We start from the raw sequence: 10,562 nt of genomic DNA, 5'->3' as shown, positions 1-10,562 counted from the left end.
GAGAACATGCATTCTACAGGCACACTTGCAGTTTCACAAAGGTATCTGTTTGCAAGTTGTGCAATAATTCATAGGTAAGCTTGCAGTACACATTTATATGCACTCCACATTTTAATTCTTTGTTGAAAATGTCTGTATTTGAAGAAACCAACAGTGTTTTGTTTTTTTTAAACTACTTTAAGCACAATTAACCCTTTCAAGCATTTTTAGTGGGATGCTCCTCCCAGCACCAGGCGTTTTTTGGCTGTAGTTGACTAAAAAATCTATTTTTTTACAGTAGCATCTTGGAAATGGTGCCCTTTTTTTCAGAACACTCTGGGGAACTGTCACAAAGATGGCTGCAGTGCCAGGAACCAGGAACCAGGAAATAAACAACAGAGCAGTGGAGTTTGGTGAGGTTGAGCGATTGGTTTCGCTCAGCATTTAATAATGAAACAGACAGAAAATAAAAGGTTGTAAAGACAAAACACACAGGACACGGCACTTTCACCAAAATAAAGAGACAAACAAAAACAAACTACACAGACAAACACGGTGAGCTGAAATGTAACTATTATTATTATTATTATTATTATTATTATTATTATTATTATTATTACCTCCATCTCCAATCCCGTTCTCCACTCACCGAACACACAACCCGAGTGAGTGAAAACATGCTGCTTTTATGCAGCTGTACCAAGACTCGATTGCTAATCAATCATTCAACTGGAGTCTCGGTACAACTGCACGTGAATTAATAAAGTGCAATTCCCCGTGCTTGCATATTATTACATTTTACCTGCACGTGAAGTGCTGTGCAATCCTCATGCCTAAATACAAATATACATTTTAAACAACTCGTGTTCCACAGACCCATTTATATCCCGTGTACCCATGACTATACACCAACATTAACACACAACACATAACACTGAAATACACACAGGGGTGGGCAACATTGCCACAGGAACATATAAAGTACTTCAGAAACCATACTTTTTCTATTTTCAACTATATATATATATATATATATATATATATATATATATATATATGTATATATATGTGTGTGTGTATATACAAACATTTGTATTGTTTTTTATATATATTTTTTATTATATATTCTGCTTAGCGATACATGTATAAAAACTTGTTATTCTATGACCCGAAGGATGTTACAATATTTCCTGAAAGTTTTGTTTGGGCAAATTACAAGACATTGTTCACCTGTGTGATTGCAAAGACATAATTTTAAAAAAAAAAATTAAAATAATAAAAACATAATCTATCAGGAAGTGAACGTCAGTCCCTCCCCTATCCATCGATATGTGTTTCAAGCCTATACTGCAAAGAACGGTGGCCCTGTAAGTCATCAAAACAAAGTGCTTTTTTATTGTATTTACACGATCCCGGTCCTACAAGCCCGCTTCAGTATGATCGTGTTAACATGATCACGGTCCTTAAAGGGTTAAACAAAAGTGACAGACTGTTGTATTATTATTGTACAGATAAAGTACCAAATGTTACTGGAGCCCTTGACTGCACTAGCATTGCTTATGGCAAAGATGAGGGGGTTTTCCATAATAGGAAACAATTATATTTCATTAACACTAGAACAGCCATGCCAGTCATTTTGACAGTTTTCACTTTTAAAATTTAAATTACTCTGCGTGTGTGAAAGATACGCAGTTGTCCATTCTTGACTTTTCCTAAATACAGCTCCAAAGAGTCTCCATCCCTGGTGGCTGCAATCAAGATCGTGTCCTGGTACTCCTCGTTCATTGCCTCATCTCTGTCCAAGATGTCCTCAACTGCCAGTAAGGGAGGGGTCGGTACCAGGTCAGGTACTGGAGGCGGCACTGGAGCAGGCAGAGGGGGCAGAGCCTCCTGCTTGACCAGGGACTTGCGGACCTGGGCCATCTGGCTCTTCAGGTCCGAGATGTCCTCTGCCTGCTTACTGTGCCTTGCCCGCTTACTGCTCCTCGAGGGAGACCATGAGCAGCTGCAGGCTTGGTGGGCTGAAGCCTGTGCACAAGTGTGTACCCTGTGACGGGCTGGAAGGCAGATGGAGGAGGGAGGAGGACTCAGTTGAGCTGGCTAAGAACACTGCCTCTGTACAGGGTCCGAGGCTGAGACTCTGCTCAGATTGAACAAAACGTCTCGTCTCCTTGGGCAGTGGAGGTGTGCTGCATCCCCACGCACTTGACACATAAGAGGTGCTTGTCCTGTAGGGGAAGCATCCCTCCACAGGATGTACAAGGGTGGAACTTGGACATAGTGTTGACCAGAGGATCTGCAGTAGGAGTGTCTCAACCCCGATGCATCGAGGTCCGGTGGGGCCAAGCATGAGGCACCGAAGCTGTGGAGCACCACGGCACAGAGGGTGTTGATGCAGGGGTGTCTGTGCGCCAAAAGACCCGAAACACAGCGGTGTTGGGCACAGCCTTCAGACAGTATACAGGAAAAGAGACAGAAAGAAGAGAGTTTTTTTTTTTTCTTTTTTGACCTATGCACCGGGGTGGGTAGTCCGTGTATGCAACTCTACTCACAATGGGCTAAGAGACCCAGGGGAGGAAGCACACGTTGTATATATATATTTTTGTAAATTAATTTTTTTACAAAAAACAACACACATACTCACAGCAGAAGCTGAAAAGTAGGCCGCACACACCGAGTGGGCGGGCAAGGTCAGCCCAGCAGTGTTGACTCAACAGCGGGAGTGGCAGCGCCGGGTCCCAGTGGAGGAAGCGTCTCTCCTTACTTTCTTTGTTGTGGTTGTTTTTTTTTTTTTAGCTGCAAAAGCAGAGGAAAAAACACAAACAGCAGATGCTGTGGGTTAGAAAGCAAGTGATGTAGGCTGTTGAAATAAATTCTTCAAATGTATTTATTTTTAAACAGAGCGCAGTAGCACCTGGAATGATAGAGAGATTGATAAGATTGATTTGGCTGGGGGTCCCCTCTGGCTCTTGGAGAATCTTCCTCTTGGAGGTTAAGGCCAGCTCAGCTGGGCCTAATGTTAGGAAGTGATCATCACTTGCCCCCAGAAGGAGACCCTTGCAGAGGTGGCATTGTGTTTTGGAGGAGGCAGGGAGGAAGGTGAAAAACAAAAAAAACAGACAGACAATGAGCGTTCAACCCAGGGCTTAAATAGGGAGGTTAATAGATAGATTGCTTGGTTAATCAAGGAGAAGCCCCTGCACCTGCCTCCTGAACAACACACAATGGTTATAAAACCTATTTTGTTATTATTCTTCCTTCATGTAGCGTAGTTGAAATGGGGCATGTGGTTGGTAAAAAACGGCAAATATAAAAAAATAAGCACTGCAATATACTTGTATTTGTCTATGGGTAGAAATTAAAAATAAAACTATTCAAAAATCACAAAAAAATTACATTTGCAGATTAAAACCTAATCACCGTTTTGCTTTTCTCTTAGTAAAGGAATGAAAACTAGCACATGATCAAAACACACAGAAGCATTAAAAAGCAACAATGTTTTTTTCTTTTTGTTATGAAGGAACGTAATTAACACAGAGTTGCTTCTTGTACTTTGAGTTCTTGTAAGAGAAACAACTTGGAATGTTTATATTTGAACTATGATCTATTTTTAAATATATACTTCTCAAAAGAAAAACAGAAGCATTCTAAATGTTTGCCATTTATTTTCTCATTGATGTGCCTTCCCAATGTTGATTGCATTCCTTCAAGTGAGCTCTCAAAGTTGACCAGAAGTGTAGCATTGAAATATTTGCAAGGAGGGAGTGATACACTTGGCTTTAAATAAATTACCATTAAAAGATCAAATTTATCATTACCATAATGTGTGAATATAAGACTTATGAAATAATGGCAATACATATTTGGTAAGATTTACTGGCAATATTTTGTTAGCTCAAAGTAAAATTATCAGGTATTTTTAAATATGACTTATAATAAAATATTTATTTTATTATAAAACTCCCACATATTGCACATCACTTTCAGTTCACTTGAAGTAAAGTAATGGAAAACGTTGCAGTTTCTGAAGTAAACACGTCAACAGGCTGCTTTCAAAAGAGAGTAGGCGTTTTCTTCACATTTGCACTTTCACTTTGTGTTAGTTTAACAGGAAGTCCCCAACTGACAGGCATTCCCAGTGAACACAGTACATTAGACCTGAAATTACATCTAATTGAAAGCAGGGGATTTTAAACAGAGCCGGGATTTTTGTTCTTTTTTAGCTAACCAAAGAAAAGTACTTTCTTGAATTTGCATGCTCAGTGATAAGGTTAACAACTTTTAGTCTGCCTGAATATTTCTAGATCATGTTAATAATTTGTATGTAGCAGCTAGGGTTTTCCTGTAAATAAGTGGTGACATTAGGATGGCTGTTAAAACATTTAGGAGGTAGGTGTACTAAGACAGGCCAGTCGCAGCGCAAACACACCACAATTTGAATTTTCGTTGCTACACTTAGCAAAGTAAATATTTTCACCTATGTACTAAGAGAAAATATGTTAATGAAAACAGGCGCAATATACTAATTTAAATATCTGTTGTGCCTTCTTAGCGAGAGTCGTGCAACATTTTTCAAATGAATAGCAGGAGTTGAGTTGTGGTTTGCGGCAGCAGAGGGTGCCCGAAGGTCTTTACAGAATCAAAACATTGTTTTAGTTAAATGTAAATGTCATCTGTACAATGCATTCTGTTCCATCTTCATTTTACCTATTTTAATACTGTTTATATATATATACACTGTATCTGGAGTCGCAAAGGTGTTTTGCAACCTGTTTTTCACTGTGCCCCTTTTGAAAATCAGGCTGATAATGTATAAAATAGTTCCATGTACATTCTGCAAAATACGATAGCATGACACTGCCATGACAAAAAAAGAAAAATCTGACATTGGAGTTATCTAAAATGAAAAAGTAAGTGTGATATAGACATGCTGTTCAGATAGACAGACAGCCTCATGCTCTCAGATTATCATACACTCTATAACTTCTAAATCCTCAGCAAGTTTCATCAGAATTGGACATGGGGTAGGAGGCTTGGAAGCTAGGTGGTCTGGCTCATTAGACTATCCGTTTCTTGGCCTGGGAGATGGGTATGGGTAGATAACAATTCAATTCTTCAATTAGTTAATGTTTAATCAGGATGGAAACCTATTTTGATTTTCATTTCTTTTCAAAGAAAGGATAGGAAACATTGAGGTACTGCAAGATGTAATCATGGGAATTGGCAATCCCTTTTAACAGACAATAATAGTGTTGTAATGGCGCTGCTTTAAAAAAATACAAAGGCTGTGATGTGCCCATATTCAGAATGATTTTTTGAAAGATTAACTTAAGTTTGATATTAAAAAGTTGTAGACTGTACATTTGTATTTATGTTTTATGCACACAAAACTTTATTTAATTCTTTAAATAACACTGAGTTAAAATGATGAGAATATGGGCCATATTGTGTGATGCTATTTGTTGACCGTTCTTTTTAGGTAATGCTTCTGTTTCTTTTCATTTTCACAGTAATGTGTTATTATTATTATGTGTATAAACAGCCCCTGCCCTCTACAGATCAACTGGTTGTTAGATATGTTTTGGTTTTATACTGTACATCCATCAGTGTGTGAGCTGTTACACAGGATAGCGCTGACTATTTGGTATCCGTTTTTTAGTGCAATGCGTTTCGCGTTGTGTAATGAAAAGCAAAATGTGGGGAGAAGTTTCATTCAGAGCACTGGAAATATGTTTAAAAGTTATAATAACGGAATGCAAAATAAAGTGACAGAGAAACTGAAACTGAACAATAACTAATACTAATTGCTGATTGTCATTAAGAGCAACAAACCTAATGGGCATAGTGAGTAGTTCAGGAAAGCAAAACATTGTTTCAAACAAGCAAGTCTTCTTAATTGTAAATCACCCATACAGATTTATTCACTGTCAATAGGGGGAAATATATATATTTCATTATAATATTTCATTCTGCCGTGCGATAAAATTACTGTTATATTGAACATCAACATTCCTTTGTTAGTATTTTTTTATGCTTACAGGTTTATGCTCCTTCCCTTCCAGAGAAAAAAACCTCTCCCATCCATCCACCTCTGTACTCTGTATTTTGAAGCAATCATTGCTATTATGTATTCATATTAATATTGCATATTCCTACGCATCATTAACATTTATTTCATCTTTGTTTATTCTTATGCCATGTTGTCAAAAGACATAAGATTAAATGACATTTGAAGCCACTCCTTCCAGCACAGAGCTTGACCAATATGGGGAAATTTGAACCCTTATCTTTCAATGTGATACGAGTAGCCTACAGGTAGTAGGCACAGGTAGAATAATTAATTAACTGACTGTTCAATGACATAAATACTGATACCAGCTTGAAATAAAAGTTTGTCTCTGTCACCTCCCCTATAAATAAAGAAGTTCTGTGTATCTTCTACCAGTAGTTCCTGACAGTATATTCTTAGACATCAGCAGACCGTTTTCACAATGTATTCTGTTTACAAATAAACTCATAAGCAATGGTGAACCTTCTAAAATGCCCCCCCCCCCCCCCCCCCAACCCCCCCCCCCCCCCCCCCCCCCCCCCCCCCCCCCCCCCCCCCCCCCCCCCCCCCCCCCCCCCCCCCCCCCCCCCCCCCCCCCCCCCCCCCAAAAAAAAAAAAAACATGACATATGCTCCAAGATCTGGTTTGTCTAATATTAATATTAATTTATTCAAGTCTAGGTTATACACCGATTTTGGGTCTCATATTCTGCAGCAAGTCGGTTTTCTTCAATATGCTAGAAAATAAAAATCCTGGTGTTAGACAATATCTGCTTATGGGTATGAGATGTCGCATAAAAATGGATCCTGGCACCCAGAAAGACTTTTGAAATCCATTTCAGTGTCAGGATGTATTTTTATTTATTAATTTTTTTTTTTTTAATTTAGTCATTGCCAATGTTTTTTTTTTTTACCCAATTTGAAATGCCCACTTGTTCTCCATATCCTGGTTCATCGCTGCAGCTCCCCTGGCAACTCAGGGAACAGAGGCTGCAACACGAGTTCTCCGAAACGTGCTCCTGCCAATCCATCACTTTACACACTGCGGATCCACAGCGAGGCCACCAGACCTATAGTGCTGGAGGACAACACAGATCTGATGGCTCCACTGCAGAACCGTAGGCGCCCTATCGGCCACAGGGGTCACTGGTGCGCGTTGAACCATGGATTCCCCTGCCAACCTAGACCCTCCCTACCCGGGCGGCTCTCGGCCAATTCTGCGCCGCCCCCTAGGAACTCCCGGTCACTGTCGGGTGTGACATTGCCTGGATTCGAACCTGCAATCTCCAGGCTATAGGGCACATACTGCACTCAGCGAGGAGCACTTTTACTGGCCCTGTGTCAGAAATGTTTTACATGAAATAATATAGGAATGAATAACTTGAAAGCCTTGTATTCTGTAAAGAAAGATATTCCAAATGTGAACAATGTCATTAGTTTGCAAGTACGGTATAAAGAGGTTAATGCTAATGAAAACCACACATGTTGTGCTCTTCCAGTCACTATGTAGGTCTCATCTATGTAGTTTAGAAAAAAAAACACACCATAGTAAACATTACAGCAAACATGTATTTTCATTTTAATAAACTATTTATCTGTAAGGTTGAAGAAAGTTTTCTTGCCTTATTTTCAGGTTGTCCAATTCTGTTTTCCTAGGTAATTAAGTGCACCTTTGCAGTGTCTTCAGATAAGCACATGTGCTTGTATGCAGGATTATTTTTTATCAATGTTACTGTCACCTTACCATGTAGATGTATAGTAATCTTGCATTTACACCTATCTTATTATATAGTGTCTATTAACCAGTTTAAGGAGAGGTTTGGCCTATCCTGCCCATTACTGTTGGTTTAAATACAGCAGCACCATCATTTTAAATTGTATCTCACCCCATATCACTTAATCACCTAAATATGTTAGAGTGACAAGCATATCAAATAAACTGAGGTAGGCACATTACACTTACATTTCAAGGAGGTGTTTAAAGCAAATGAAATTAAGACTTGTAAATGCGTATTTAATATATGCAGGATTGTTTGAATCCAGTTTTAAACGTAAGGTGTCATACGGATAAATCACCATTGAGTGTAGGCAGTAATGGAAAGTACAGTAGAGTGCACAATCATTGTTAGTGAGAAGACAGGATGGTCTCTTTGTTCTTGTTTATGGAATTGTATTAAATTATCCCTGGGGGTGTAGCCACATTCATTACAGTTCTATTATGCAATATCATTAAAACATGCCTAGCAGTGGCCAAGTTTCCGATGGCTGATTATAATGTTTATACAGTCCAATCCATCTACTGTGTAAAGCATCAACGAGAACAAGTAAAACTGTCCTAACAGAGGGAGACTGTTTCCAAATAACCAGAGTTTGTCATTGATAACACTATGTAACACATTTTTTGTTCCTGGGTAGTAAGTGTTATTTCCTAATTGCTTATGCCTCAAAAGTATAAAAAATGGCTATTATTCCCCACAAACTTTGCTTTTGTGACCAGGACAGTGATATTTTGAAATATCACTATTTCCAAAGAGAAAACGAGTGAATGTGTGTCTTTTCGTTCACATAAAGTAAAAAAAAAACCATATGAATCCAAATTAACATGTATTTATACTAAAGTAATACAAAAATGACTACAAAAGATTTAGAAGTGAGTAGTTTTTTGAGATTTATGATTATACTGTAAATTTACAGTATAATCATAAATTTTTGAGATATACGATTATACTGTAAATTTACAGTAGAATCATAAATCTCGAAAAACTACTCACTTCTAAATCTTTTGTAGTCATTTTTGTATTACTTTAGTATAAATACATGTTAATTTGGATTCATATGTTGTTTTTTTCTGACTGTGGAAGGGTTGTGGGTAATTCACTGACCAGGAGACAGACAGGTGTACTTGAAAACACCACACAAGTGCCCAGTTTTATTTTGCAGGGTGCCTTATTTCTTTTTAGCCCGCAGATGGCGCTGTGGGTCCGTGGTCTGATTTACCAACGATGGTAAATAGAACCACGGGCATACCAAGCGAGGGTACACAATACCGGCGCCCTTGCAGGTGCTTTGAAACAATAATTCAAAACAGAAGGCACAAAGAAACAGGGAAAATAAAACAGTAACAAAACTATAAAGAAAAGGTGCTGCACTCTGCAGCAATATCCCGGTCGCCGCTACCCGTGCGACCCGGATCACCGTCCTACGCTGCCGGCTAACTAGCCTGCTCATCTATACTTTTAAGGGGTCTGCCCAAGGGTTCCCCGCCCTCACTGTCTCGCTCTGAACCTCTGTTCCATTCTCTCCGACTGGTTCTCAGTCGTGGACAAGCGCTTCCGCACTCTCGGCGCGTTTAAAAGGGCAGATCTGAGGAAACTGCAGAGCATTTTTTTATAGGGCTAGCAATCTCCCAAGACTCGCCTCTCAGCCATTCAGAGAGGGGGAAAGTCCACACACCCACGTTCCCACCTCCCCATGTCACTGCCATGACTCACAGGCGGTTGTTGGACGACTGCCGCCCTCTTCCTGCAGTACTGTGAACATGCCAGCAGAGTCAGCACAGATCTCCCCCTGCTACACTGACTTTATGTGAATGAAAAGACACACATTCACTCGTTTTCTCATTGGAAATAGCGATATTTCAAAATATCACTGTCCTGGTCACAAAAGCAAAGTTTGTGGGGAATAATAGCCATTTTCTATACTTTTGAGGCATAAGAAATTATGCCTCAAAAGAAATAACACTTACTACCCAGGAACAAAAAAAATAAATAAAATTTGTTACACGGTGTCATGTATTCTTAAATTGCAGCGAGATCATCACTATTAATCAAGACCTATCAATGACAATTATCGACACACTATTGCATACTGATCGCACCAATAAACAATTCTATATACCTACTTTGCTGCATAGTATTGCTCATTGGATTAACAAAATAGCTCTTGGTATAAACAAAATAGCTCATTAAAGCTCATTATGTTAATGAATGTGTCAAAATTAGTTTTAATGGTTTACAAAACTCAAAAATGTTGAATTTGTCATTCAAGGTTGTTTTTAAAAAATCTATTTTGTCTGCTTGTTACTTTTTTTGCAGCCAACACAGACCATTTTAATCAACTTGTTACATTTTTAAAGATTGTTTCAATAGCGACTTGAGTTCCAGTGTTCCAATGTACATTTTAAAGAGTTTACTCATTAGCTAGGCTAACTGTTAAAGCCTTGGTTTTTGGATGATGTTGTTGATGGTAACACATTTTAGCCAACTCAGTACAACATAATGTAACTAGAAAATGTGTTTTCTGGCAATTATTTATTTTTATTTTTTTTTATAAATAAAATGGTGGTTTCACGACTCTGAAATTCGTTGGAGTTTTCTTGATTGCACATACACAGCTCTTATTACATAGGCCCCTTCGCGTATATATCTACTGAAAGACTTGCCTTATGCAATGAATAGAATCTGAACTAAACTTTTTATTTTTTATTTTACATTTCGATATAACTTCAGGCTTTGCCCATACTATAAAACAACCCA

General features: G+C 38.6%; 1 long non-coding RNA gene across 2 annotated transcripts in view; it reads right to left on the bottom strand.

The window, feature by feature from the left end:
- Positions 1-1,314: 1,314 nt before the first annotated feature.
- LOC121317209 overlaps positions 1,315-10,562 on the bottom strand; it is a 32,379-nt gene continuing 23,131 nt past the window's right edge. For both annotated transcript variants that reach the window (XR_005950489.1, XR_005950490.1), the window contains 3 exons: positions 2,894-3,035; positions 2,624-2,775; positions 1,315-2,426 (listed from right to left, as the gene is read on the bottom strand). This is a non-coding gene — a long non-coding RNA (uncharacterized LOC121317209). The remainder of the gene's footprint in view (positions 2,427-2,623; positions 2,776-2,893; positions 3,036-10,562) is intronic.

The sequence above is a fragment of the Polyodon spathula genome, chromosome 6 (genome assembly GCF_017654505.1).
Source record: "Polyodon spathula isolate WHYD16114869_AA chromosome 6, ASM1765450v1, whole genome shotgun sequence".
Taxonomy (NCBI): domain Eukaryota; kingdom Metazoa; phylum Chordata; class Actinopteri; order Acipenseriformes; family Polyodontidae; genus Polyodon; species Polyodon spathula.
This window is presented reverse-complemented; position numbering and strand designations above follow the sequence as displayed.